The following is a 27,714-nucleotide window of genomic DNA, read 5'->3' on the forward strand; positions in this document are numbered from 1 at the left end:
CTTATTTCTGATATGTTCATTAAGCTAACAGAGTTAAACCATACTTTTGATTGCGCAGTTCTGAACACTCTTTCTGTAGAAAATGCAAGTGGACATTCGGAGCGCTAAGAGGGTAATAGTGGAAAAAGGAATATATTCAAATATAAACTACACAGTAGCATTCCGTGAAAATTCCTTCTGTTCTGTGCATTTAACTAACAGAGTTGAACCTTACTTTTGATTGAGCCGTTCTGAAACACTCTTTCTGTAGTAACTGCAATTGGACATGCTAAGGGCTAAGAGGCCTACATTGGGAAAAAGAATATCTTCAAATAAAAACTACACAGATGCATTCTGTGAAACTTATTTATGATCTGTAAATTCAGTTAACAGAGATAAAACATATTTTTGATTGAGCAGTTATGAAACACTCTTTTTGTAGAAAATGCAAGTGGAGATTCGGAGCGCTAAGAGGGTAATAGTGGAAAAAGGAATGTATTCAATTATAAACTACACAGAATAATTCTGTGAAACTTCTTTCTGATCTGTGCATTCAGCTAACAGATTTAAACCATACTTTTGATTGAGCAGATCTGAACACTCTTTCTGTAGAAAATGCAACTGGACATTTGGAGCGCTAAGAGAGTACTAGTGGAAAAAGAATATATTCAAATATAAACTACACAGAAGCATTCTGTGAAACTTCTTTCTGATCTGAGCATTCAGCTAACAGAGTTAAACCATACTTTTGATTGAGCAGTTTTGAAACACTCTGTCTGTAGAAAATGCAACTGGACATTCGTAGCGCTAAGTGGGTAAGAGTGGAAAAAAGAATATGTTCAAATATAAACTACACAGAAGCATTGTATGAAACTTCTTTCTGTTCTGTGCATTCAACTAACAGAGTTGAACCTTACTTTTGATTGAGCCTTTCTGAAACACTCTTTCTGTAGAAACTGCAATTGGACATTCTGAGCGCTAAGAGGCCTTTATTGGGAAAAATAATATCTTCAAATAAAAACTACACAGAAGCATTGTGTGAAACTTATTTCTGATATGTTCATTAAGCTAACAGAGTTAAACCATACTTTTGATTGCGCAGTTCTGAACACTCTTTCTGTAGAAAATGCAAGTGGACATTCGGAGCGCTAAGAGGGTAATAATGGAAAAAGGAATATATTCAAATATAAACTACACAGTAGCATTCTGTGAAAATTCTTTCTGTTCTCTGCATTGAACTAACAGAGTTGAACCTTACTTTTGATTGAGCCGTTCTGAAACACTCTTTCTGTAGAAACTGCAATTGGACATGCTAAGCGCTAAGAGGCCTACATTGGGAAAAAGAATATCTTCAAATAAAAACTACACAGATGCATTCTGTGAAACTTATTTCTGATCTGTAAATTCAGTTAACAGAGATAAAACATATTTTTGATTGAGCAGTTATGAAACACTCCTTTTGTAGAAAATGCAAGTGGAGATTCGGAGCGCTAAGAGGGTAATAGTGGAAAAAGGAATGTCTTCAAATATAAACTACACAGAATCGTTCGGTGAAACTTCTTTCTGATCTGTGCATTCAGCTAACAGAGTTAAACCATACTTTTGATTGAGCAGATCTGAACACTCTTTCTGTAGAAAATGCAACTGGACATTTGGAGCGCTAAGAGCGTAGTAGTGGAAAAAGGAATATATTCAAATATAAACTACACAGAAGCATTCTGTGAAACTTCTTTCTGATCTGAGCATTCAGCTAACAGAGTTAAACCATACTTTTGATTGAGCAGTTTTGAAACACTCTCTCTGTAGAAAATACAACTGGACATTCGTAGCGCTAAGTGGGTAATAGTGGAAAAAAGAATATGTTCAAATATAAACTACACAGAAGCATTGTATGAAACTTCTTTCTGTTCTGTGCATTCAACTAACAGAGTTGAACCTTACTTTTGATTGAGCCGTTCTGAAACACTCTTTCTGTAGAAACTGCAATTGGACATTCTGAGCGCTAGGAGGCCTATATTGGGCAAAAGAATGTCTACAAATAAAAACTACACAGAAGAATTGTGTGAAACTTCTTTCTGTTCTGTTTGTTCAACTAAAAGAGTTGAACCTTAGTTTTGATTGAGCCGTTCTGAAACACTCTTTCTGTAGAAAATGCAAGTGGAGATTCGGAGCGCTAAGAGGGTAATAGTGGAAAAAGGAATGTCTCCAAATATAAACTACACAGAATCATTCTGTGAAACTTCTTTCTGATCTGTGCATTCAGCTAGCAGAGTTAAACCATACTTTTGATTGAGCAGATCTGAAGACTCTTTCTGTAGAAAATGCAACTGGACATTTGGAGCGCTAAGAGAGTAGTAGTGGAAAAAGGAATATATTCAAATATAAACTACACAGAAGCATTCTGTGAAACTTCTTTCTGATCTGAGCATTCAGCTAACAGAGTTAAACCATACTTTTGATTGAGCAGTTTTGAAACACTCTGTCTGTAGAAAATGCAACTGGACATTCGTAGCGCTAAGTGGGTAAGAGTGGAAAAAAGAATATGTTCAAATATAAACTACACAGAAGCATTGTATGAATCTTCTTTCTGTTCTGTGCATTCAACTAACAGAGTTGAACCTTACTTTTGATTGAGCCTTTCTGAAACACTCTTTCTGTAGAAACTGCAATTGGACATTCTGAGCGCTAAGAGGCCTCTATTGGGAAAAATAATATCTTCAAATAAAAACTTCACAGAAGCATTGTGTGAAACTTATTTCTGATATGTTCATTAAGCTAACAGAGTTAAACCATACTTTTGATTGCGCAGTTCTGAACACTCTTTCTGTAGAAAATGCAAGTGGACATTCGGAGCGCTAAGAGGGTAATAGTGGAAAAAGGAATATATTCAAATATAAACTACACAGTAGCATTCTGTGAAAATTCTTTCTCTTCTGTGCATTCAACTAACAGAGTGGAACCTTACTTTTGATTGAGCCGTTCTGAAACACTCTTTCTGTAGAAACTGCAATTGGACATGCTAAGCGCTAAGAGGCCTACATTGGGAAAAAGAATATCTTCAAATAAAAACTACACAGATGCATTCTGTGGAACTTATTTCTGATCTGTAAATTCAGTTAACAGAGATAAAACATATTTTTGATTGAGCAGTTATGAAACACTCTTTTTGTAGAAAATGCAAGTGGAGATTCGGAGCGCTAAGAGGGTAATAGTGGAAAAAGGAATGTCTTCAAATATAAACTACACAGAATCATTCGGTGAAACTTCTTTCTGATCTGTGCATTCAGCTAACAGAGTTAAACCATACTTTTGATTGAGCAGATCTGAACACTCTTTCTGTAGAAAATGCAACTGGACATTTGGAGCGCTAAGAGCGTAGTAGTGGAAAAAGGAATATATTCAAATATAAGCTACACAGAAGCATTCTGTGAAACTTCTTTCTGATCTAAGCATTCAGCTAACAGAGTTAAACCATACTTTTGATTGAGCAGTTTTGAAACACTCTGTCTGTAGAAAATGCAACTGGACATTCGTAGCGCTAAGTGGGTAATAGTGGAAAAAAGAATATGTTCAAATATAAACTACACAGAAGCATTGTATGAAACTTCTTTCTGTTCTGTGCATTCAACTAACAGAGTTGAACCTTACTTTTGATTGAGCCGTTCTGAAACACTCTTTCTGTAGAAACTGCAATTGGACATTCTGAGCGCTAGGAGGCCTATATTGGGAAAAAGAATGTCTACAAATAAAAACTACACAGAAGAATTGTGTGAAACTTCTTTCTGTTCTGTTTGTTCAACTAAAAGAGTTGAACCTTAGTTTTGATCGAGCCGTTCTGAGAAACTCTTTCTGTAGAAAATGCAAGTGGAGATTCGGAGCGCTAAGAGGGTAATAGTGGAAAAAGGAATGCCTCCAAATATAAACTACACAGAATCATTCTGTGAAAATTCTTTCTGATCTGTGCATTCAGCTAACAGAGTTAAACCATACTTTTGATAGAGCAGATCTGAACACTCTTTCTGTAGAAAATGCAACTGGACATTTGGAGCGCTAAGAGAGTAGTAGTGGAAAAAGGAATATATTCAAATATAAACTACACAGAAGCATTCTGTGAAACTTCTTTCTGATCTGAGCATTCAGCTAACAGAGTTAAACCATACTTTTGATTGAGCAGTTTTGAAACACTCTGTCTGTAGAAAATGCAACTGGACATTCGTAGCGCTAAGTGGGTAAGAGTGGAAAAAAGAATATGTTCAAATATAAACTACACAGAAGCATTGTATGAAACTTCTTTCTGTTCTGTGCATTCAACTAACAGAGTTGAACCTTACTTTTGATTGAGCCTTTCTGAAACACTCTTTCTGTAGAAACTGCAATTGGACATTCTGAGCGCTAAGAGGCCTCTATTGGGAAAAATAATATCTTCAAATAAAAACTACACAGAAGCATTGTGTGAAACTTATTTCTGATATGTTCATTAAGCTAACAGAGTTAAACCATACTTTTGATTGCGCAGTTCTGAACACTCTTTCTGTAGAAAATGCAAGTGGACATTCGGAGCGCTAAGAGGGTAATAGTGGAAAAAGGAATATATTCAAATATAAACTAAACAGTAGCATTCTGTGAAAATTCTTTCTCTTCTGTGCATTCAACTAACAGAGTTGAACCTTACTTTTGATTGAGCCGTTCTGAAACACTCTTTCTGTAGATACTGCAATTGGACATGCTAAGCGCTAAGAGGCCTACATTGGGAAAAAGAATATCTTCAAATAAAAACTACACAGATGCATTCTGTGAAACTTATTTCTGATCTTTAAATTCAGTTAACAGAGATAAAACATATTTTTGATTGAGCAGTTATGAAACACTCTTTTTGTAGAAAATGCAAGTGGAGATTCGGAGCGCTAAGAGGGTAATAGTGGAAAAAGTAATGTCTTCAAATATAAACTACACAGAATCATTCGGTGAAACTTCTTTCTGATCTGTGCATTCAGCTAACAGAGTTAAACCATACTTTTGATTGAGCAGATCTGAACACTCTTTCTGTAGAAAATGCAACTGGACATTTGGAGCGCTAAGAGCGTAGTAGTGGAAAAAGGAATATATTCAAATATAAACTACACAGAAGCATTCTGTGAAACTTCTTTCTGATCTGAGCATTCAGCTAACAGAGTTAAACCATACTTTTGATTGAGCAGTTTTGAAACACTCTGTCTGTAGAAAATGCAACTGGACATTCGTAGCGCTAAGTGGGTAATAGTGGAAAAAAGAATATGTTCAAATATAAACTACACAGAACCATTGTATGAAACTTCTTTCTGTTCTGTGCATTCAACTAACAGAGTTGAACCTTACTTTTGATTGAGCCGTTCTGAAACACTCTTTCTGTAGAAACTGCAATTGGACATTCTGAGCGCTAGGAGGCCTATATTGGGAAAAAGAATGTCTACAAATAAAAACTACAGAGAAGAATTGTGTGAAACTTCTTTCTGTTCTGTTTGTTCAACTAAAAGAGTTGAACCTTAGTTTTGATTGAGCCGTTCTGAGAAACTCTTTCTGTAGAAAATGCAAGTGGAGATTCGGAGCGCTAAGAGGGTAATAGTGGAAAAAGGAATGCCTCCAAATATAAACTACACAGAATCATTCTGTGAAACTTCTTTCTGATCTGTGCATTCAGCTAACAGAGTTAAACCATACTTTTGATAGAGCAGATCTGAACACTCTTTCTGTAGAAAATGCAACTGGACATTTGGAGCACTAAGAGAGTAGTAGTGGAAAAAGGAATATATTCAAATATAAACTACACAGAAGCATTCTGTGAAACTTCTTTCTGATCTGAGCATTCAGCTAACAGAGTTAAACCATAGTTTTGATTGAGCAGTTTTGAAACACTCTGTCTGTAGAAAATGCAACTGGACATTCGTAGCGCTAAGTGGGTAATAGTGGAAAAAAAAATATGTTCAAATATAAACTACACAGAAGCATTGTATGAAACTTCTTTCTGTTCTGTGCATTCAACTAACAGAGTTGAACCTTACTTTTGATTGAGCCTTTCTGAAACACTCCTTCTGTAGAAACTGCAATTGGACATTCTGAGCGCTAAGAGGCCTCTATTGGGAAAAATAATATCTTCAAATAAAAACTACACAGAAGCATTGTGTGAAACTTATTTCTGATATGTTCATTAAGGTAACAGAGTTAAACCATACTTTTGATTGCGCAGTTCTGAACACTCTTTCTGTAGAAAATGCAAGTGGACATTCGGAGCGCTAAGAGGGTAATAGTGGAAAAAGGAATATATTCAAATATAAACTACACAGTAGCATTCCGTGAAAATTCCTTCTGTTCTGTGCATTTAACTAACAGAGTTGAACCTTACTTTTGATTGAGCCGTTCTGAAACACTCTTTCTGTAGTAACTGCAATTGGACATGCTAAGGGCTTAGAGTCCTACATTGGGAAAAAGAATATCTTCAAATAAAAACTACACAGATGCATTCTGTGAAACTTATTTATGATCTGTAAATTCAGTTAACAGAGATAAAACATATTTTTGATTGAGCAGTTATGAAACACTCTTTTTGTAGTAAATGCAAGTGGAGATTCGGAGCGCTAAGAGGGTAATAGTGGAAAAAGGAATGTATTCAATTATAAACTACACAGAATCATTCTGTGAAACTTCTTTCTGATCTGTGCATTCAGCTAACAGATTTAAACCATACTTTTGATTGAGCAGATCTGAACACTCTTTCTGTAGAAAATGCAACTGGACATTTGGAGCGCTAAGAGAGTACTAGTGGAAAAAGAATATATTCAAATATAAACTACACAGAAGCATTCTGTGAAACTTCTTTCTGATCTGAGCATTCAGCTAACAGAGTTAAACCATACTTTTGATTGAGCAGTTTTGAAACACTCTGTCTGTAGAAAATGCAACTGGACATTCGTAGCGCTAAGTGGGTAAGAGTGGAAAAAAGAATATGTTCAAATATAAACTACACAGAAGCATTGTATGAAACTTCTTTCTGTTCTGTGCATTCAACTAACAGAGTTGAACCTTACTTTTGATTGAGCCTTTCTGAAACACTCTTTCTGTAGAAACTGCAATTGGACATTCTGAGCGCTAAGAGGCCTTTATTGGGAAAAATAATATCTTCAAATAAAAACTACACAGAAGCATTGTGTGAAACTTATTTCTGATATGTTCATTAAGCTAACAGAGTTAAACCATACTTTTGATTGCGCAGTTCTGAACACTCTTTCTGTAGAAAATGCAAGTGGACATTCGGAGCGCTAAGAGGGTAATAATGGAAAAAGGAATATATTCAAATATAAACTACACAGTAGCATTCTGTGAAAATTCTTTCTGTTCTGTGCATTGAACTAACAGAGTTGAACCTTACTTTTGATTGAGCCGTTCTGAAACACTCTTTCTGTAGAAACTGCAATTGGACATGCTAAGCGCTAAGAGGCCTACATTGGGAAAAAGAATATCTTCAAATAAAAACTACACAGATGCATTCTGTGAAACTTATTTCTGATCTGTAAATTCAGTTAACAGAGATAAAACATATTTTTGATTGAGCAGTTATGAAACACTCCTTTTGTAGAAAATGCAAGTGGAGATTCGGAGCGCTAAGAGGGTAATAGTGGAAAAAGGAATGTCTTCAAATATAAACTACACAGAATCGTTCGGTGAAACTTCTTTCTGATCTGTGCATTCAGCTAACAGAGTTAAACCATACTTTTGATTGAGCAGATCTGAACACTCTTTCTGTAGAAAATGCAACTGGACATTTGGAGCGCTAAGAGCGTACTAGTGGAAAAAGGAATATATTCAAATATAAACTACACAGAAGCATTCTGTGAAACTTCTTTCTGATCTGAGCATTCAGCTAACAGAGTTAAACCATACTTTTGATTGAGCAGTTTTGAAACACTCTCTCTGTAGAAAATACAACTGGACATTCGTAGCGCTAAGTGGGTAATAGTGGAAAAAAGAATATGTTCAAATATAAACTACACAGAAGCATTGTATGAAACTTCTTTCTGTTCTGTGCATTCAACTAACAGAGTTGAACCTTACTTTTGATTGAGCCGTTCTGAAACACTCTTTCTGTAGAAACTGCAATTGGACATTCTGAGCGCTAGGAGGCCTATATTGGGAAAAAGAATGTCTACAAATAAAAACTACACAGAAGAATTGTGTGAAACTTCTTTCTGTTCTGTTTGTTCAACTAAAAGAGTTGAACCTTAGTTTTGATTGAGCCGTTCTGAAACACTCTTTCTGTAGAAAATGCAAGTGGAGATTCGGAGCGCTAAGAGGGTAATAGTGGAAAAAGGAATGTCTCCAAATATAAACTACACAGAATCATTCTGTGAAACTTCTTTCTGATCTGTGCATTCAGCTAACAGAGTTAAACCATACTTTTGATTGAGCAGATCTGAAGACTCTTTCTGTAGAAAATGCAACTGGACATTTGGAGCGCTAAGAGAGTAGTAGTGGAAAAAGGAATATATTCAAATATAAACTACACAGAAGCATTCTGTGAAACTTCTTTCTGATCTGAGCATTCAGCTAACAGAGTTAAACCATACTTTTGATTGAGCAGTTTTGAAACACTCTGTCTGTAGAAAATGCAACTGGACATTCGTAGCGCTAAGTGGGTAAGAGTGGAAAAAAGAATATGTTCAAATATAAACTACACAGAAGCATTGTATGAAACTTCTCTCTGTTCTGTGCATTCAACTAACAGAGTTGAACCTTACTTTTGATTGAGCCTTTCTGAAACACTCTTTCTGTAGAAACTGCAATTGGACATTCTGAGCGCTAAGAGGCCTCTATTGGGAAAAATAATATCTTCAAATAAAAACTTCACAGAAGCATTGTGTGAAACTTATTTCTGATATGTTCATTAAGCTAACAGAGTTAAACCATACTTTTGATTGCGCAGTTCTGAACACTCTTTCTGTAGAAAATGCAAGTGGACATTCGGAGCGCTAAGAGGGTAATAGTGGAAAAAGGAATATATTCAAATATAAACTACACAGTAGCATTCTGTGAAAATTCTTTCTCTTCTGTGCATTCAACTAACAGAGTGGAACCTTACTTTTGATTGAGCCGTTCTGAAACACTCTTTCTGTAGAAACTGCAATTGGACATGCTAAGCGCTAAGAGGCCTACATTGGGAAAAAGAATATCTTCAAATAAAAACTACACAGATGCATTCTGTGGAACTTATTTCTGATCTGTAAATTCAGTTAACAGAGATAAAACATATTTTTGATTGAGCAGTTATGAAACACTCTTTTTGTAGAAAATGCAAGTGGAGATTCGGAGCGCTAAGAGGGTAATAGTGGAAAAAGGAATGTCTTCAAATATAAACTACACAGAATCATTCGGTGAAACTTCTTTCTGATCTGTGCATTCAGCTAACAGAGTTAAACCATACTTTTGATTGAGCAGATCTGAACACTCTTTCTGTAGAAAATGCAACTGGACATTTGGAGCGCTAAGAGCGTAGTAGTGGAAAAAGGAATATATTCAAATATAAGCTACACAGAAGCATTCTGTGAAACTTCTTTCTGATCTAAGCATTCAGCTAACAGAGTTAAACCATACTTTTGATTGAGCAGTTTTGAAACACTCTGTCTGTAGAAAATGCAACTGGACATTCGTAGCGCTAAGTGGGTAATAGTGGAAAAAAGAATATGTTCAAATATAAACTACACAGAAGCATTGTATGAAACTTCTTTCTGTTCTGTGCATTCAACTAACAGAGTTGAACCTTACTTTTGATTGAGCCGTTCTGAAACACTCTTTCTGTAGAAACTGCAATTGGACATTCTGAGCGCTAGGAGGCCTATATTGGGAAAAAGAATGTCTACAAATAAAAACTACACAGAAGAATTGTGTGAAACTTCTTTCTGTTCTGTTTGTTCAACTAAAAGAGTTGAACCTTAGTTTTGATCGAGCCGTTCTGAGAAACTCTTTCTGTAGAAAATGCAAGTGGAGATTCGGAGCGCTAAGAGGGTAATAGTGGAAAAAGGAATGCCTCCAAATATAAACTACACAGAATCATTCTGTGAAACTTCTTTCTGATCTGTGCATTCAGCTAACAGAGTTAAACCATACTTTTGATAGAGCAGATCTGAACACTCTTTCTGTAGAAAATGCAACTGGACATTTGGAGCGCTAAGAGAGTAGTAGTGGAAAAAGGAATATATTCAAATATAAACTACACAGAAGCATTCTGTGAAACTTCTTTCTGATCTGAGCATTCAGCTAACAGAGTTAAACCATACTTTTGATTGAGCAGTTTTGAAACACTCTGTCTGTAGAAAATGCAACTGGACATTCGTAGCGCTAAGTGGGTAAGAGTGGAAAAAAGAATATGTTCAAATATAAACTACACAGAAGCATTGTATGAAACTTCTTTCTGTTCTGTGCATTCAACTAACAGAGTTGAACCTTACTTTTGATTGAGCCTTTCTGAAACACTCTTTCTGTAGAAACTGCAATTGGACATTCTGAGCGCTAAGAGGCCTCTATTGGGAAAAATAATATCTTCAAATAAAAACTACACAGAAGCATTGTGTGAAACTTATTTCTGATATGTTCATTAAGCTAACAGAGTTAAACCATACTTTTGATTGCGCAGTTCTGAACACTCTTTCTGTAGAAAATGCAAGTGGACATTCGGAGCGCTAAGAGGGTAATAGTGGAAAAAGGAATATATTCAAATATAAACTACACAGTAGCATTCTGTGAAAAGTCTTTCTCTTCTGTGCATTCAACTAACAGAGTTGAACCTTACTTTTGATTGAGCCGTTCTGAAACACTCTTTCTGTAGATACTGCAATTGGACATGCTAAGCGCTAAGAGGCCTACATTGGGAAAAAGAATATCTTCAAATAAAAACTACACAGATGCATTCTGTGAAACTTATTTATGATCTGTAAATTCAGTTAACAGAGATAAAACATATTTTTGATTGAGCAGTTATGAAACACTCTTTTTGTAGAAAATGCAAGTGGAGATTCGGAGCGCTAAGAGGGTAATAGTGGAAAAAGTAATGTCTTCAAATATAAACTACACAGAATCATTCGGTGAAACTTCTTTCTGATCTGTGCATTCAGCTAACAGAGTTAAACCATACTTTTGATTGAGCAGATCTGAACACTCTTTCTGTAGAAAATGCAACTGGACATTTGGAGCGCTAAGAGCGTAGTAGTGGAAAAAGGAATATATTCAAATATAAACTACACAGAAGCATTCTGTGAAACTTCTTTCTGATCTGAGCATTCAGCTAACAGAGTTAAACCATATTTTTGATCGAGCAGTTTTGAAACACTCTGTCTGTAGAAAATGCAACTGGACATTCGTAGCGCTAAGTGGGTAATAGTGGAAAAAAGAATATGTTCAAATATAAACTACACAGAACCATTGTATGAAACTTCTTTCTGTTCTGTGCATTCAACTAACAGAGTTGAACCTTACTTTTGATTGAGCCGTTCTGAAACACTCTTTCTGTAGAAACTGCAATTGGACATTCTGAGCGCTAGGAGGCCTATATTGGGAAAAAGAATGTCTACAAATAAAAACTACAGAGAAGAATTGTGTGAAACTTCTTTCTGTTCTGTTTGTTCAACTAAAAGAGTTGAACCTTAGTTTTGATTGAGCCGTTCTGAGAAACTCTTTCTGTAGAAAATGCAAGTGGAGATTCGGAGCGCTAAGAGGGTAATAGTGGAAAAAGGAATGCCTCCAAATATAAACTACACAGAATCATTCTGTGAAACTTCTTTCTGATCTGTGCATTCAGCTAACAGAGTTAAACCATACTTTTGATAGAGCAGATCTGAACACTCTTTCTGTAGAAAATGCAACTGGACATTTGGAGCGCTAAGAGAGTAGTAGTGGAAAAAGGAATATATTCAAATATAAACTACACAGAAGCATTCTGTGAAACTTCTTTCTGATCTGAGCATTCAGCTAACAGAGTTAAACCATACTTTTGATTGAGCAGTTTTGAAACACTCTGTCTGTAGAAAATGCAACTGGACATTCGTAGCGCTAAGTGGGTAATAGTGGAAAAAAGAATATGTTCAAATATAAACTACACAGAAGCATTGTATGAAACTTCTTTCTGTTCTGTGCATTCAACTAACAGAGTTGAACCTTACTTTTGATTGAGCCTTTCTGAAACACTCCTTCTGTAGAAACTGCAATTGGACATTCTGAGCGCTAAGAGGCCTCTATTGGGAAAAATAATATCTTCAAATAAAAACTGCACAGAAGCATTGTGTGAAACTTATTTCTGATATGTTCATTAAGCTAACAGAGTTAAACCATACTTTTGATTGCGCAGTTCTGAACACTCTTTCTGTAGAAAATGCAAGTGGACATTCGGAGCGCTAAGAGGGTAATAGTGGAAAAAGGAATATATTCAAATATAAACTACACAGTAGCATTCCGTGAAAATTCCTTCTGTTCTGTGCATTTAACTAACAGAGTTGAACCTTACTTTTGATTGAGCCGTTCTGAAACACTCTTTCTGTAGTAACTGCAATTGGACATGCTAAGGGCTAAGAGGCCTACATTGGGAAAAAGAATATCTTCAAATAAAAACTACACAGATGCATTCTGTGAAACTTATTTATGATCTGTAAATTCAGTTAACAGAGATAAAACATATTTTTGATTGAGCAGTTATGAAACACTCTTTTTGTAGAAAATGCAAGTGGAGATTCGGAGCGCTAAGAGGGTAATAGTGGAAAAAGGAATGTATTCAATTATAAACTACACAGAATCATTCTGTGAAACTTCTTTCTGATCTGTGCATTCAGCTAACAGATTTAAACCATACTTTTGATTGAGCAGATCTGAACACTCTTTCTGTAGAAAATGCAACTGGACATTTGGAGCGCTAAGAGAGTACTAGTGGAAAAAGAATATATTCAAATATAAACTACACAGAAGCATTCTGTGAAACTTCTTTCTGATCTGAGCATTCAGCTAACAGAGTTAAACCATACTTTTGATTGAGCAGTTTTGAAACACTCTGTCTGTAGAAAATGCAACTGGACATTCGTAGCGCTAAGTGGGTAAGAGTGGAAAAAAGAATATGTTCAAATATAAACTACACAGAAGCATTGTATGAAACTTCTTTCTGTTCTGTGCATTCAACTAACAGAGTTGAACCTTACTTTTGATTGAGCCTTTCTGAAACACTCTTTCTGTAGAAACTGCAATTGGACATTCTGAGCGCTAAGAGGCCTTTATTGGGAAAAATAATATCTTCAAATAAAAACTACACAGAAGCATTGTGTGAAACTTATTTCTGATATGTTCATTAAGCTAACAGAGTTAAACCATACTTTTGATTGCGCAGTTCTGAACACTCTTTCTGTAGAAAATGCAAGTGGACATTCGGAGCGCTAAGAGGGTAATAATGGAAAAAGGAATATATTCAAATATAAACTACACAGTAGCATTCTGTGAAAATTCTTTCTGTTCTGTGCATTGAACTAACAGAGTTGAACCTTACTTTTGATTGAGCCGTTCTGAAACACTCTTTCTGTAGAAACTGCAATTGGACATGCTAAGCGCTAAGAGGCCTACATTGGGAAAAAGAATATCTTCAAATAAAAACTACACAGATGCATTCTGTGAAACTTATTTCTGATCTGTAAATTCAGTTAACAGAGATAAAACATATTTTTGATTGAGCAGTTATGAAACACTCCTTTTGTAGAAAATGCAAGTGGAGATTCGGAGCGCTAAGAGGGTAATAGTGGAAAAAGGAATGTCTTCAAATATAAACTACACAGAATCGTTCGGTGAAACTTCTTTCTGATCTGTGCATTCAGCTAACAGAGTTAAACCATACTTTTGATTGAGGAGATCTGAACACTCTTTCTGTAGAAAATGCAACTGGACATTTGGAGCGCTAAGAGCGTACTAGTGGAAAAAGGAATATATTCAAATATAAACTACACAGAAGCATTCTGTGAAAATTCTTTCTGATCTGAGCATTCAGCTAACAGAGTTAAACCATACTTTTGATTGAGCAGTTTTGAAACACTCTCTCTGTAGAAAATACAACTGGACATTCGTAGCGCTAAGTGGGTAATAGTGGAAAAAAGAATATGTTCAAATATAAACTACACAGAAGCATTGTATGAAACTTCTTTCTGTTCTGTGCATTCAACTAACAGAGTTGAACCTTACTTTTGATTGAGCCGTTCTGAAACACTCTTTCTGTAGAAACTGCAATTGGACATTCTGAGCGCTAGGAGGCCTATATTGGGAAAAAGAATGTCTACAAATAAAAACTACCCAGAAGAATTGTGTGAAACTTCTTTCTGTTCTGTTTGTTCAACTAAAAGAGTTGAACCTTAGTTTTGATTGAGCCGTTCTGAAACACTCTTTCTGTAGAAAATGCAAGTGGAGATTCGGAGCGCTAAGAGGGTAATAGTGGAAAAAGGAATGTCTCCAAATATAAACTACACAGAATCATTCTGTGAAACTTCTTTCTGATCTGTGCATTCAGCTAACAGAGTTAAACCATACTTTTGATTGAGCAGATCTGAAGACTCTTTCTGTAGAAAATGCAACTGGACATTTGGAGCGCTAAGAGAGTAGTAGTGGAAAAAGGAATATATTCAAATATAAACTACACAGAAGCATTCTGTGAAACTTCTTTCTGATCTGAGCATTCAGCTAACAGAGTTAAACCATACTTTTGATTGAGCAGTTTTGAAACACTCTGTCTGTAGAAAATGCAACTGGACATTCGTAGCGCTAAGTGGGTAAGAGTGGAAAAAAGAATATGTTCAAATATAAACTACACAGAAGCATTGTATGAAACTTCTTTCTGTTCTGTGCATTCAACTAACAGAGTTGAACCTTACTTTTGATTGAGCCTTTCTGAAACACTCTTTCTGTAGAAACTGCAATTGGACATTCTGAGCGCTAAGAGGCCTCTATTGGGAAAAATAATATCTTCAAATAAAAACTACACAGAAGCATTGTGTGAAACTTATTTCTGATATGTTCATTAAGCTAACAGAGTTAAACCATACTTTTGATTGCGCAGTTCTGAACACTCTTTCTGTAGAAAATGCAAGTGGACATTCGGAGCGCTAAGAGGGTAATAGTGGAAAAAGGAATATATTCAAATATAAACTACACAGTAGCATTCTGTGAAAATTCTTTCTCTTCTGTGCATTCAACTAACAGAGTGGAACCTTACTTTTGATTGAGCCGTTCTGAAACACTCTTTCTGTAGAAACTGCAATTGGACATGCTAAGCGCTAAGAGGCCTACATTGGGAAAAAGAATATCTTCAAATAAAAACTACACAGATGCATTCTGTGGAACTTATTTCTGATCTGTAAATTCAGTTAACAGAGATAAAACATATTTTTGATTGAGCAGTTATGAAACACTCTTTTTGTAGAAAATGCAAGTGGAGATTCGGAGCGCTAAGAGGGTAATAGTGGAAAAAGGAATGTCTTCAAATATAAACTACACAGAATCATTCGGTGAAACTTCTTTCTGATCTGTGCATTCAGCTAACAGAGTTAAACCATACTTTTGATTGAGCAGATCTGAACACTCTTTCTGTAGAAAATGCAACTGGACATTTGGAGCGCTAAGAGCGTAGTAGTGGAAAAAGGAATATATTCAAATATAAACTACACAGAAGCATTCTGTGAAACTTCTTTCTGATCTAAGCATTCAGCTAACAGAGTTAAACCATACTTTTGATTGAGCAGATCTGAACACTCTTTCTGTAGAAAATGCAACTGGACATTTGGAGCGCTAAGAGAGTACTAGTGGAAAAAGAATATATTCAAATATAAACTACACAGAAGCATTCTGTGAAACTTCTTTCTGATCTGAGCATTCAGCTAACAGAGTTAAACCATACTTTTGATTGAGCAGTTTTGAAACACTCTGTCTGTAGAAAATGCAACTGGACATTCGTAGCGCTAAGTGGGTAAGAGTGGAAAAAAGAATATGTTCAAATATAAACTACACAGAAGCATTGTATGAAACTACTTTCTGTTCTGTGCATTCAACTAACAGAGTTGAACCTTACTTTTGATTGAGCCTTTCTGAAACACTCTTTCTGTAGAAACTGCAATTGGACATTCTGAGCGCTAAGAGGCCTTTATTGGGAAAAATAATATCTTCAAATAAAAACTACACAGAAGCATTGTGTGAAACTTATTTCTGATATGTTCATTAAGCTAACAGAGTTAAACCATACTTTTGATTGCGCAGTTCTGAACACTCTTTCTGTAGAAAATGCAAGTGGACATTCGGAGCGCTAAGAGGGTAATAATGGAAAAAGGAATATATTCAAATATAAACTACACAGTAGCATTCTGTGAAAATTCTTTCTGTTCTGTGCATTGAACTAACAGAGTTGAACCTTACTTTTGATTGAGCCGTTCTGAAACACTCTTTCTGTAGAAACTGCAATTGGACATGCTAAGCGCTAAGAGGCCTACATTGGGAAAAAGAATATCTTCAAATAAAAACTACACAGATGCATTCTGTGAAACTTATTTCTGATCTGTAAATTCAGTTAACAGAGATAAAACATATTTTTGATTGAGCAGTTATGAAACACTCCTTTTGTAGAAAATGCAAGTGGAGATTCGGAGCGCTAAGAGGGTAATAGTGGAAAAAGGAATGTCTTCAAATATAAACTACACAGAATCGTTCGGTGAAACTTCTTTCTGATCTGTGCATTCAGCTAACAGAGTTAAACCATACTTTTGATTGAGCAGATCTGAACACTCTTTCTGTAGAAAATGCAACTGGACATTTGGAGCGCTAAGAGCGTAGTAGTGGAAAAAGGAATATATTCAAATATAAACTACACAGAAGCATTCTGTGAAACTTCTTTCTGATCTGAGCATTCAGCTAACAGAGTTAAACCATACTTTTGATTGAGCAGTTTTGAAACACTCTGTCTGTAGAAAATGCAACTGGACATTCGTAGCGCTAAGTGGGTAATAGTGGAAAAAAGAATATGTTCAAATATAAACTACACAGAAGCATTCTGTGAAACTTTTTCTGTTCTGTGCATTCAACTAACAGAGTTGAACCTTACTTTTGATTGAGCCGTTCTGAAACACTCTTTCTGTAGAAACTGCAATTGGACATTCTGAGCGCTAGGAGGCCTATATTGGGAAAAAGAATGTCTACAAATAAAAACTACACAGAAGAATTGTGTGAAACTTCTTTCTGTTCTGTTTGTTCAACTAAAAGAGTTGAACCTTAGTTTTGATTGAGCCGTTCTGAGAAACTCTTTCTGTAGAAAATGCAAGTGGAGATTCGGAGCGCTAAGCGGGTAATAGTGGAAAAAGGAATGTCTCCAAATATAAACTACACAGAATCATTCTGTGAAACTTCTTTCTGATCTGTGCATTCAGCTAACAGAGTTAAACCATACTTTTGATAGAGCAGATCTGAACACTCTTTCTGTAGAAAATGCAACTGGACATTTGGAGCGCTAAGAGAGTAGTAGTGGAAAAAGGAATATATTCAAATATAAACTACACAGAAGCATTCTGTGAAACTTCTTTCTGATCTGAGCATTCAGCTAACAGAGTTAAACCATACCTTTGATTGAGCAGTTTTGAAACACTCTGTCTGTAGAAAATGCAACTGGACATTCGCAGCGCTAAGTGGGTAAGAGTGGAAAAAAGAATATGTTCAAATATAAACTACACAGAAGCATTGTATGAAACTTCTTTCTGTTCTGTGCATTCAACTAACAGAGTTGAACCTTACTTTTGATTGAGCCTTTCTGAAACACTCTTTCTGTAGAAACTGCAATTGGACATTCTGAGCGCTAAGAGGCCTCTATTGGGAAAAATAATATCTTCAAATAAAAACTACACAGAAGCATTGTGCGAAACTTATTTCTGATATGTTCATTAAGCTAACAGAGTTAAACCATACTTTTGATTGCGCAGTTCTGAACACTCTTTCTGTAGAAAATGCAAGTGGACATTCGGAGCGCTAAGAGGGTAATAGTGGAAAAAGGAATATATTCAAATATAAACTACACAGTAGCATTCTGTGAAAATTCATTCTGTTCTGTGCATTCAACTAACAGAGTTGAACCTTACATTTGATTGAGCCGTTCTGAAACACTCTTTCTGTAGAAACTGCAATTGGACATGCTAAGCGCTAAGAGGCCTACATTGGGAAAAAGAATATCTTCAAATAAAAACTACACAGATGCATTCTGTGAAACTTATTTATGATCTGTAAATTCAGTTAACAGAGATAAAACATATTTTTGATTGAGCAGTTATGAAACACTCTTTTTGTAGAAAATGCAAGTGGAAATTCGGAGCGCTAAGAGGATAATAGTGGAAAAAGGAATGTATTCAATTATAAACTACACAGAATCATTCTGTGAAACTTCTTTCTGATCTGTGCATTCAGCTAACAGATTTAAACCATACATTTGATTGAGCAGATCTGAACACTCTTTCTGTAGAAAATGCAACTGGACATTTGGAGCGCTAAGAGAGTACTAGTGGAAAAAGGAATATATTCAAATATAAACTACACAGAAGCATTCTGTGAAACTTCTTTCTGATCTGAGCATTCAGCTAACAGAGTTAAACCATACTTTTGATTGAGCAGTTTTGAAACACTCTGTCTGTAGAAAATGCAACTGGACATTCGTAGCGCTAAGTGGGTAAGAGTGGAAAAAAGAATATGTTCAAATATAAACTACACAGAAGCATTGTATGAAACTTCTTTCTGTTCTGTGCATTCAACTAACAGAGTTGAACCTTACTTTTGATTGAGCCTTTCTGAAACACTCTTTCTGTAGAAACTGCAATTGGACATTCTGAGTGCTTAGAGGCCTTTATTGGGAAAAATAATATCTTCAAATAAAAACTACACAGAAGCATTGTGTGAAACTTATTTCTGATATGTTCATTAAGCTAACAGAGTTAAACCATACTTTTGATTGCGCAGTTCTGAACACTCTTTCTGTAGAAAATGCAAGTGGACATTCGGAGCGCTAAGAGGGTAATAATGGAAAAAGGACTATATTCAAATATAAACTACACAGTAGCATTCTGTGAAAATTCTTTCTGTTCTGTGCATTGAACTAACAGAGTTGAACCTTACTTTTGATTGAGCCGTTCTGAAACACTCTTTCTGTAGAAACTGCAATTGGACATGCTAAGCGATAAGAGGCCTACATTGGGAAAAAGAATATCTTCAAATAAAAACTACACAGATGCATTCTGTGAAACTTATTTCTGATCTGTAAATTCAGTTAAAGAGATAAAACATATTTTTGATTGAGCAGTTATGAAACACTCTTTTTGTAGAAAATGCAAGTGGAGATTCGGAGCGCTAAGTGGGTAATAGTGGAAAAAGGAATGTCTTCAAATATAAACTACACAGAATCGTTCGGTGAAACTTCTTTCTGATCTGTGCATTCAGCTAACAGAGTTAAACCATACTTTTGATTGCGCAGTTCTGAACACTCTTTCTGTAGAAAATGCAAGTGGACATTCGGAGCGCTAAGAGGGTAATAATGGAAAAAGGACTATATTCAAATATAAACTACACAGTAGCATTCTGTGAAAATTCTTTCTGTTCTGTGCATTGAACTAACAGAGTTGAACCTTACTTTTGATTGAGCCGTTCTGAAACACTCTTTCTGTAGAAACTGCAATTGGACATGCTAAGCGCTAAGAGGCCTACATTGGGAAAAAGAATATCTTCAAATAAAAACTACACAGATGCATTCTGTGAAACTTATTTCTGATCTGTAAATTCAGTTAAAGAGATAAAACATATTTTTGATTGAGCAGTTATGAAACACTCTTTTTGTAGAAAATGCAAGTGGAGATTCGGAGCGCTAAGAGGGTAATAGTGGAAAAAGGAATGTCTTCAAATATAAACTACACAGAATCGTTCGGTGAAACTTCTTTCTGATCTGTGCATTCAGCTAACAGAGTTAAACCATACTTTTGATTGAGCAGATCTGAACACTCTTTCTGTAGAAAATGCAACTGGACATTTGGAGCGCTAAGAGCGTAGTAGTGGAAAAAGGAATATATTCAAATATAAACTACACAGAAGCATTCTGTGAAACTTCTTTCTGATCTGAGCATTCAGCTAACAGAGTTAAACCATACTTTTGATTGAGCAGTTTTGAAACACTCTCTCTGTAGAAAATACAACTGGACATTCGTAGCGCTAAGTGGGTAATAGTGGAAAAAAGAACATGTTCAAATATAAACTACACAGAAGCATTGTATGAAACTTCTTTCTGTTCTGTGCATTAAACTAACAGAGTTGAACCTTACTTTTGATTGAGCCGTTCTGAAACACTCTTTCTGTAGAAACTGCAATTGGACATTCTGAGCGCTAAGAGGCCTCTATTGGGAAAAATAATATCTTCAAATAAAAACTACACAGAAGCATTGTGTGAAACTTATTTCTGATATGTTCATTAAGCTAACAGAGTTAAACCATACTTTTGATTGCGCAGTTCTGAACACTCTTTCTGTAGAAAATGCAAGTCGACATTCGGAGCGCTAAGAGGGTAATAGTGGAAAAAGGAATATATTCAAATATAAACTACACAGTAGCATTCTGTGAAAATTCATTCTGTTCTGTGCATTCAACTAACAGAGTTGAACCTTACATTTGATTTAGCCGTTCTGAAACACTCTTTCTGTAGAAACTGCAATTGGACATGCTAAGCGCTAAGAGGCCTACATTGGGAAAAAGAATATCTTCAAATAAAAACTACACAGATGCATTCTGTGAAACTTATTTATGATCTGTAAATTCAGTTAACAGAGGTAAAACATATTTTTGATTGAGCAGTTATGAAACACTCTTTTTGTAGAAAATGCAAGTGGAAATTCGGAGCGCTAAGAGGGTAATAGTGGAAAAAGGAATGTATTCAATTATAAACTACACAGAATCATTCTGTGAAACTTCTTTCTGATCTGTGCATTCAGCTAACAGATTTAAACCATACATTTGATTGAGCAGATCTGAACACTCTTTCTGTAGAAAATGCAACTGGACATTTGGAGCGCTAAGAGAGTACTAGTGGAAAAAGGAATATATTCAAATATAAACTACACAGAAGCATTCTGTGAAACTTCTTTCTGATCTGAGCATTCAGCTAACAGAGTTAAACCTTACTTTTGATTGAGCAGTTTTGAAACACTCTGTCTGTAGAAAATGCAACTGGACATTCGTAGCGCTAAGTGGGTAAGAGTGGAAAAATGAATATGTTCAAATATAAACTACACAGAAGCATTGTATGAAACTTCTTTCTGTTCTGTGCATTCAACTAACAGAGTTGAACCTTACTTTTGATTGAGCCTTTCTGAAACACTCTTTCTGTAGAAACTGCAATTGGACATTCTGAGCGCTTAGAGGCCTTTATTGGGAAAAATAATATCTTCAAATAAAAACTACACAGAAGCATTGTGTGAAACTTATTTCTGATATGTTCATTAAGCTAACAGAGTTAAACCATACTTTTGATTGCGCAGTTCTGAACACTCTTTCTGTAGAAAATGCAAGTGGACATTCGGAGCGCTAAGAGGGTAATAATGGAAAAAGGACTATATTCAAATATAAACTACACAGTAGCATTCTGTGAAAATTCTTTCTGTTCTGTGCATTGAACTAACAGAGTTGAACCTTACTTTTGATTGAGCCGTTCTGAAACACTCTTTCTGTAGAAACTGCAATTGGACATGCTAAGCGATAAGAGGCCTACATTGGGAAAAAGAATATCTTCAAATAAAAACTACACAGATGCATTCTGTGAAACTTATTTCTGATCTGTAAATTCAGTTAAAGAGATAAAACATATTTTTGATTGAGCAGTTATGAAACACTCTTTTTGTAGAAAATGCAAGTGGAGATTCGGAGCGCTAAGTGGGTAATAGTGGAAAAAGGAATGTCTTCAAATATAAACTACACAGAATCGTTCGGTGAAACTTCTTTCTGATCTGTGCATTCAGCTAACAGAGTTAAACCATACTTTTGATTGCGCAGTTCTGAACACTCTTTCTGTAGAAAATGCAAGTGGACATTCGAAGCGCTAAGAGGGTAATAATGGAAAAAGGACTATATTCAAATATAAACTACACAGTAGCATTCTGTGAAAATTCTTTCTGTTCTGTGCATTGAACTAACAGAGTTGAACCTTACTTTTGATTGAGCCGTTCTGAAACACTCTTTCTGTAGAAACTGCAATTGGACATGCTAAGCGCTAAGAGGCCTACATTGGGAAAAAGAATATCTTCAAATAAAAACTACACAGATGCATTCTGTGAAACTTATTTCTGATCTGTAAATTCAGTTAAAGAGATAAAACATATTTTTGATTGAGCAGTTATGAAACACTCTTTTTGTAGAAAATGCAAGTGGAGATTCGGAGCGCTAAGAGGGTAATAGTGGAAAAAGGAATGTCTTCAAATATAAACTACACAGAATCGTTCGGTGAAACTTCTTTCTGATCTGTGCATTCAGCTAACAGAGTTAAACCATACTTTTGATTGAGCAGATCTGAACACTCTTTCTGTAGAAAATGCAACTGGACATTTGGAGCGCTAAGAGCGTAGTAGTGGAAAAAGGAATATATTCAAATATAAACTACACAGAAGCATTCTGTGAAACTTCTTTCTGATCTGAGCATTCAGCTAACAGAGTTAAACCATACTTTTGATTGAGCAGTTTTGAAACACTCTCTCTGTAGAAAATACAACTGGACATTCGTAGCGCTAAGTGGGTAATAGTGGAAAAAAGAATATGTTCAAATATAAACTACACAGAAGCATTGTATGAAACTTCTTTCTGTTCTGTGCATTCAACTAACAGAGTTGAACCTTACTTTTGATTGAGCCGTTCTGAAACACTCTTTCTGTAGAAACTGCAATTGGACATTCTGAGCGCTAGGATGCCTATATTGGGAAAAAGAATGTCTACAAATAAAAACTACACAGAAGAATTGTGTGAAACTTCTTTTTGTTCTGTTTGTTCAACTAAAAGATTTGAACCTTAGTTTTGATTGAGCCGTTCTGAAACACTCTTTCTGTAGAAAATGCAAGTGGAGATTCGGAGCGCTAAGCGGGTAATAGTGGAAAAAGGAATGTCTCCAAATATAAACTACACAGAATCATTCTGTGAAACTTCTTTCTGATCTGTGCATTCAGCTAACAGAGTTAAACCATACTTTTGATAGAGCAGATCTGAACACTCTTTCTGTAGAAAATGCAACTGGACATTTGGAGCGCTAAGAGAGTAGTAGTGGAAAAAGGAATATATTCAAATATAAACTACACAGAAGCATTCTGTGAAACTTCTTTCTGATCTGAGCATTCAGCTAACAGAGTTAAACCATACCTTTGATTGAGCAGTTTTGAAACACTCTGTCTGTAGAAAATGCAACTGGACATTGGCAGCGCTAAGTGGGTAAGAGTGGAAAAAAGAATATGTTCAAATATAAACTACACAGAAGCATTGTATGAAACTTCTTTCTGTTCTGTGCATTCAACTAACAGAGTTGAACCTTACTTTTGATTGAGCCTTTCTGAAACACTCTTTCTGTAGAAACTGCAATTGGACATTCTGAGCGCTAAGAGGCCTCTATTGGGAAAAATAATATCTTCAAATAAAAACTACACAGAAGCATTGTGTGAAACTTATTTCTGATATGTTCATTAAGCTAACAGAGTTAAACCATACTTTTGATTGCGCAGTTCTGAACACTCTTTCTGTAGAAAATGCAAGTCGACATTCGGAGCGCTAAGAGGGTAATAGTGGAAAAAGGAATATATTCAAATATAAACTACACAGTAGCATTCTGTGAAAATTCATTCTGTTCTGTGCATTCAACTAACAGAGTTGAACCTTACATTTGATTTAGCCGTTCTGAAACACTCTTTCTGTAGAAACTGCAATTGGACATGCTAAGCGCTAAGAGGCCTACATTGGGAAAAAGAATATCTTCAAATAAAAACTACACAGATGCATTCTGTGAAACTTATTTCTGATCTGTAAATTCAGTTAAAGAGATAAAACATATTTTTGATTGAGCAGTTATGAAACACTCTTTTTGTAGAAAATGCAAGTGGAGATTCGGAGCGCTAAGTGGGTAATAGTGGAAAAAGGAATGTCTTCAAATATAAACTACACAGAATCGTTCGGTGAAACTTCTTTCTGATCTGTGCATTCAGCTAACAGAGTTAAACCATACTTTTGATTGCGCAGTTCTGAACACTCTTTCTGTAGAAAATGCAAGTGGACATTCGGAGCGCTAAGAGGGTAATAATGGAAAAAGGACTATATTCAAATATAAACTACACAGTAGCATTCTGTGAAAATTCTTTCTGTTCTGTGCATTGAACTAACAGAGTTGAACCTTACTTTTGATTGAGCCGTTCTGAAACACTCTTTCTGTAGAAACTGCAATTGGACATGCTAAGCGCTAAGAGGCCTACATTGGGAAAAAGAATATCTTCAAATAAAAACTACACAGATGCATTCTGTGAAACTTATTTCTGATCTGTAAATTCAGTTAAAGAGATAAAACATATTTTTGATTGAGCAGTTATGAAACACTCTTTTTGTAGAAAATGCAAGTGGAGATTCGGAGCGCTAAGAGGGTAATAGTGGAAAAAGGAATGTCTTCAAATATAAACTACACAGAATCGTTCGGTGAAACTTCTTTCTGATCTGTGCATTCAGCTAACAGAGTTAAACCATACTTTTGATTGAGCAGATCTGAACACTCTTTCTGTAGAAAATGCAACTGGACATTTGGAGCGCTAAGAGCGTAGTAGTGGAAAAAGGAATATATTCAAATATAAACTACACAGAAGCATTCTGTGAAACTTCTTTCTGATCTGAGCATTCAGCTAACAGAGTTAAACCATACTTTTGATTGAGCAGTTTTGAAACACTCTCTCTGTAGAAAATACAACTGGACATTCGTAGCGCTAAGTGGGTAATATTGGAAAAAAGAATATGTTCAAATATAAACTACACAGAAGCATTGTATGAAACTTCTTTCTGTTCTGTGCATTCAACTAACAGAGTTGAACCTTACTTTTGATTGAGCCGTTCTGAAACACTCTTTCTGTAGAAACTGCAATTGGACATTCTGAGCGCTAGGATGCCTATATTGGGAAAAAGAATGTCTACAAATAAAAACTACACAGAAGAATTGTGTGAAACTTCTTTTTGTTCTGTTTGTTCAACTAAAAGATTTGAACCTTAGTTTTGATTGAGCCGTTCTGAAACACTCTTTCTGTAGAAAATGCAAGTGGAGATTCGGAGCGCTAAGCGGGTAATAGTGGAAAAAGGAATGTCTCCAAATATAAACTACACAGAATCATTCTGTGAAACTTCTTTCTGATCTGTGCATTCAGCTAACAGAGTTAAACCATACTTTTGATAGAGCAGATCTGAACACTCTTTCTGTAGAAAATGCAACTGGACATTTGGAGCGCTAAGAGAGTAGTAGTGGAAAAAGGAATATATTCAAATATAAACTACACAGAAGCATTCTGTGAAACTTCTTTCTGATCTGAGCATTCAGCTAACAGAGTTAAACCATACCTTTGATTGAGCAGTTTTGAAACACTCTGTCTGTAGAAAATGCAACTGGACATTGGCAGCGCTAAGTGGGTAAGAGTGGAAAAAAGAATATGTTCAAATATAAACTACACAGAAGCATTGTATGAAACTTCTTTCTGTTCTGTGCATTCAACTAACAGAGTTGAACCTTACTTTTGATTGAGCCTTTCTGAAACACTCTTTCTGTAGAAACTGCAATTGGACATTCTGAGCGCTAAGAGGCCTCTATTGGGAAAAATAATATCTTCAAATAAAAACTACACAGAAGCATTGTGTGAAACTTATTTCTGATATGTTCATTAAGCTAACAGAGTTAAACCATACTTTTGATTGCGCAGTTCTGAACACTCTTTCTGTAGAAAATGCAAGTCGACATTCGGAGCGCTAAGAGGGTAATAGTGGAAAAAGGAATATATTCAAATATAAACTACACAGTAGCATTCTGTGAAAATTCATTCTGTTCTGTGCATTCAACTAACAGAGTTGAACCTTACATTTGATTTAGCCGTTCTGAAACACTCTTTCTGTAGAAACTGCAATTGGACATGCTAAGCGCTAAGAGGCCTACATTGGGAAAAAGAATATCTTCAAATAAAAACTACACAGATGCATTCTGTGAAACTTATTTCTGATCTGTAAATTCAGTTAAAGAGATAAAACATATTTTTGATTGAGCAGTTATGAAACACTCTTTTTGTAGAAAATGCAAGTGGAGATTCGGAGCGCTAAGTGGGTAATAGTGGAAAAAGGAATGTCTTCAAATATAAACTACACAGAATCGTTCGGTGAAACTTCTTTCTGATCTGTGCATTCAGCTAACAGAGTTAAACCATACTTTTGATTGCGCAGTTCTGAACACTCTTTCTGTAGAAAATGCAAGTGGACATTCGGAGCGCTAAGAGGGTAATAATGGAAAAAGGACTATATTCAAATATAAACTACACAGTAGCATTCTGTGAAAATTCTTTCTGTTCTGTGCATTGAACTAACAGAGTTGAACCTTACTTTTGATTGAGCCGTTCTGAAACACTCTTTCTGTAGAAACTGCAATTGGACATGCTAAGCGCTAAGAGGCCTACATTGGGAAAAAGAATATCTTCAAATAAAAACTACACAGATGCATTCTGTGAAACTTATTTCTGATCTGTAAATTCAGTTAAAGAGATAAAACATATTTTTGATTGAGCAGTTATGAAACACTCTTTTTGTAGAAAATGCAAGTGGAGATTCGGAGCGCTAAGAGGGTAATAGTGGAAAAAGGAATGTCTTCAAATATAAACTACACAGAATCGTTCGGTGAAACTTCTTTCTGATCTGTGCATTCAGCTAACAGAGTTAAACCATACTTTTGATTGAGCAGATCTGAACACTCTTTCTGTAGAAAATGCAACTGGACATTTGGAGCGCTAAGAGCGTAGTAGTGGAAAAAGGAATATATTCAAATATAAACTACACAGAAGCATTCTGTGAAACTTCTTTCTGATCTGAGCATTCAGCTAACAGAGTTAAACCATACTTTTGATTGAGCAGTTTTGAAACACTCTCTCTGTAGAAAATACAACTGGACATTCGTAGCGCTAAGTGGGTAATAGTGGAAAAAAGAACATGTTCAAATATAAACTACACAGAAGCATTGTATGAAACTTCTTTCTGTTCTGTGCATTCAACTAACAGAGTTGAACCTTACTTTTGATTGAGCCGTTCTGAAACACTCTTTCTGTAGAAACTGCAATTGGACATTCTGAGCGCTAAGAGGCCTCTATTGGGAAAAATAATATCTTCAAATAAAAACTACACAGAAGCATTGTGTGAAACTTATTTCTGATATGTTCATTAAGCTAACAGAGTTAAACCATACTTTTGATTGCGCAGTTCTGAACACTCTTTCTGTAGAAAATGCAAGTCGACATTCGGAGCGCTAAGAGGGTAATAGTGGAAAAAGGAATATATTCAAATATAAACTACACAGTAGCATTCTGTGAAAATTCATTCTGTTCTGTGCATTCAACTAACAGAGTTGAACCTTACATTTGATTTAGCCGTTCTGAAACACTCTTTCTG

This window comes from Symphalangus syndactylus, chromosome 8 (genome assembly GCF_028878055.3).
Source record: "Symphalangus syndactylus isolate Jambi chromosome 8, NHGRI_mSymSyn1-v2.1_pri, whole genome shotgun sequence".
Lineage (NCBI taxonomy): Eukaryota > Metazoa > Chordata > Mammalia > Primates > Hylobatidae > Symphalangus > Symphalangus syndactylus.